Source organism: Mizuhopecten yessoensis, unplaced genomic scaffold, assembly GCF_002113885.1.
Source record: "Mizuhopecten yessoensis strain PY_sf001 unplaced genomic scaffold, ASM211388v2 scaffold9021, whole genome shotgun sequence".
Taxonomy (NCBI): domain Eukaryota; kingdom Metazoa; phylum Mollusca; class Bivalvia; order Pectinida; family Pectinidae; genus Mizuhopecten; species Mizuhopecten yessoensis.
Window position 1 is genome coordinate 254649 of NW_018407839.1, and position 4082 is coordinate 258730.

General features: G+C 34.5%; 1 long non-coding RNA gene across 2 annotated transcripts; it reads left to right on the forward strand.

Annotated features, from left to right (window-relative positions):
* Positions 1–221: 221 nt before the first annotated feature.
* On the forward strand, positions 222–1804 carry LOC110457053. 2 transcript variants are annotated; one of them, XR_002463656.1, is made up of 2 exons: positions 222–300; positions 354–1804. It is a non-coding gene; the product is annotated as an uncharacterized LOC110457053 (long non-coding RNA). The 2 variants fall into 2 exon arrangements; XR_002463655.1 differs by having other exon boundaries at positions 269–300; positions 373–1804.
* Positions 1805–4082: the final 2278 nt, after the last annotated feature.

Consider the following 4082-nt stretch of genomic DNA (forward strand, 5'->3'; position numbering starts at 1 on the left):
GTTCACCCCTGAAGACACATTAGAACTCTTCCAATTCAAAGGCTGGAATATTTCATTATGAAATTTCAGAGGTAAATGAGTTTAGAAAGGGTGGCCGATTAAAAATCTCAGCTATCAAACATGAAGTCCTTGAAGTCAGATGACTGTTAAGGCCCATTGGGCCTGTTGTTAGTTTGTAATTTTGATTATTTTCCATCAGGTTATATTTTTTATTCACATATTAACTGTTTAGTTGTAAATGCATAATTTTTAAGTCACCTATGTTTTATGTTAGGTGTATACCTGTATGTTTTATGTTAGGTGTATACCTGTATGGTGTATACCTGTGTGTTAGGTGTACACCTGTATGTTAGGTGTATACCTGTATGTTAGGTGTATACCTGTATGTTAGGTGTATACCTATACGTTAGGTGTATACCTGTATGTTAGGTGTATACCTGTATGTTAGGCATATACCTGTATGTTAGGTGTATACCTATATGTTAGGTGTATACCTATATGTTAGGTGTATACCTGTATGTTAGGTGTATACCTGTATGTTAGGTGTATACCTGTATGTTAGGTGTATACCTGTATGTTAGGTGTATACCTGTATTTTGTGTATATTTATTTACGGTGGTGGTGGTTTTACTCTTTGTGATATTTTTGCTATTTTAGTGATGTCGTCCCATTCCATTTCATAAATTCACTATTCAAAGAAGCTTTATAGATATTAGAAATATTGTTTACATAGTTTGTGATTAAGTTGGAGTGTAATTCATGGTATTTTTTATTTATTTTTTAATATTTAGCTTACCTTGATATAGCTCAATAACCTCATCTTGACTTAGCTCACCTTTGGCCTAGGCATTTTAAAGCTCATTTTGATTAAGTTCACCCTTGACCTACGTTTTTTTAGCTCACTTTGAGTTAGCTCACCTTGACCTACAGTTTTTTAGCTCACTTTGAGTTAGCTCACCTTGACCTACGGTTTTTTAGCTCACTTTGAGTTAGCTCACCTTGACCTACGTTTTTTTTAACTCACTTTGAGTTAGCTCACCTTGTCCTACATTTTTGTAGCTCACCTTGACCTACATTTTTGTAGCTCACTTTAATTTAGCTCACCTTGACCTACATTTGTGTAGTTCACTTTGATTTAGCTTTTTATGACCTACATTTGTGTAGATCACTTTAATTTAGCTCACCTTGACCTACATTTTTGTAGCTCACTTTGATTTCGCTTTTCATGACTTGCCTGTACCAAGATTTATTGAGTACTAACACATTATAGTAGAATTTGAATCATTGATATTTTTGGTATTGTTAAGAGTACAACAAAAAAATGGTATGCATTTGGATTTTAAATGATCATCTTTAAGTTAACAAACATAAAAATGCTGATATTTTACATGTTTTCAAAAATCATTTTTCAAACTTGACTTAACGTATCAGTAGAGGTACGGTATAAAGCATGACTCACCTTTTGTTGTTTGTGTGGTTGTAAGTTATATAGACGTGAAATTGTCATTAATTATAATAACGGCCAAAAATCTAGATTGCACTGTCGTATTTTCTTTTAACATACATGTAGCTACATTGTAGCCATTGAGAAGGACTATCGGAGAAAGCATTACATATTTGGAAAAGGGACGCTAAACATTGGTCTACTACCGACTCATCAGCGTATCAAATTGTATATTTCAAAGTTTTACCGAGTTTATGTTAGTGAGAGTGGGAGATGTGAGGTAGAAACTAGAAATCCTTATTTCCATGTAATATAGATAACGGTGATCCAAGGAATGTACGAAATAAAAATTACATGTACATTATAGTGTTCTGTGATTTTTGGGGGAGATTTTAAAATTATTTTAATTAGTGGACACAGGTATTGCTGCCTCTATATCCACATCAATATAGTTTGGACTACACTGTGGTAAACATAAAACAAGCCTATATATAAGAGGCTGTATGATGAATTCGTCCAAGTTTATCTCAAAGTCAAATACGTTACAAGATGAAATGACATCGTGTGCAAATATTCTTTGAGTAAAGTGATGTTTTCTAATATTTAAATGACAATTGTTGTTTGAGTATTGTTTTACTGTGTCCGCGAGTTTTTCCTTGAGCGGCGAGATCGATCAATCCCTCCACTAAATTCAGATCATATAGTCTATTCATAAACTTGAACACGTTGATCATATCTAGATCTTGTATGTTCGAGTTGGAAGCTTCAATCGGCGCTAGTCTCTCGCTGTAGCTAATGGTCTTAAATCCGGGGAGTAATTTTGAAGATCTTCTTTGAACGTTCTCTATCCTTTCGATTTCCTTAATTTTGTGCGGACTCCACACTTGCAGCGTACTCTAAATGAGGTCAAACTAGCACTTTAAAACGATTTGTGAACATATTTTCGTCCAAATATACAAATGATTACAAATATGACACCTACGATGCTGTTAGCTTTATTTATTGCCTGTTGGATATGCCTTGTAAAGCTCAAGTCCCGGTGTACTACAACCCCTAAATCTTTCTCCAATGCTGTAGTTTCTCCTCCCTTGTCCGTTAGATGATATCGTGGTTCTCTCGTTTTATGTTTTGTTGACACAGTCATAACTTTACACTTCTTAGGATGAAAAATTAATAACCATTTATCCAACCATTTTATCAAATTGCAGAGATCATCTTGGAGTAAGCTTTCATCGGTATCATCCGATATTGTTTTGTACAGCTTAGTGTCACCAGCAAACATAAAGGTTGGGGAAGACGTGTTTTCCGGTAGGTCGTTATGTATATGACGAAAAGTACAAGACAAATTAGTTCATCTTATTACACTTAACCCTGAGGACACACATCAAATTATATATTATAGAGTTGTTTGCTATTATGGATTATTACTGTATCGCAATCAACAAAATATCCTTGAGTGATATTATCGCCTCGTTACTTGTATGTAAGCTTTATCTGTGGGTTTAATTTCATGGTCTTAAACAGTAAAACATCACATAAGTGAGTTTGACAATGTCCTATCAATTAAGGTCATCGTTAGACCTATTTTAACTTCTGTTCTTCAAGCTCAAAACAAGATATACAAGTCTAGGGAACAGGAGTATATATACATGTACAAGGGAAATCTGAAATTTCAGAAAGATGTGTCAAGTACGTCATGAGAAATAGTGAAACAGATATTAAATCAATTTAAATGTCAAAATCAAAGATGGCTGTCTGGCTAGTGTAGAACCTGCACACTCTAGAAAAACCTACATATGAAATTTTAAACAGATCTGGTTAGTACTGTACTTCCCAAGACAGCAATAACAAACTTGAACTGTCAAAATTAAAAATGGTTGTCTGGCGGCAATCTTGTATTTCCAATCAATCTAAAATGAAACGTGTATAACAAGGGGAAACTATTATAAAATTTGAGAAATATCTGTAAAGTACGTGCTTTCTGAGAAATAGCGATAACAACCTGGAGCTGTCAAAAGCCAAGATGGCGGCCGTCTTGTCGTTCCGATCAGTTTCAATATGAAACATGCACAACTACAAACCAAAGGGACCCACATACAAAAAAAATATATAAGACTTGTTTAAAACAGATCTGTCAAGTCCTTTTTGAGAACTAACTGTAACAAACTTAAACTGTCAAAATCCACGATGGCTGTCTGACTGCCATCTTGTTTTCAAGGCCAGCCTGAAAATGTAACATTAACCCACAAAAGACAGAAGAAAATTTTCATAAAAAAAGTTGAGAAATAATTTCCAGTAAAAAGATGTGTTTAATTTGATTAAAACTCTTTGCTCTTTGGCAGCCTTAGTTGTTTTCTGATCAAATGACTTAAAAGCTCAAAACATGAACATCCAGAGAACAGGAAGATTTTATTTGTACAAGAGAAATGTACTGAAAATTCAGGAAAATCTGTCAAGTTCTTCTCTTGAAAACGCAACAACAAACTTAACCTGTCAAAATCCAGGACGTTTACAAAAGTCTGTTGTAAATAAATGTTTTGGTGTCGGATGTACTGACGGGGGTGACCAGATCGTCAGGGAGGCTGTTCCAATCAGTTGTGATACAGGGGGGAAAACGGTTCTTGAAAATATCAATGGT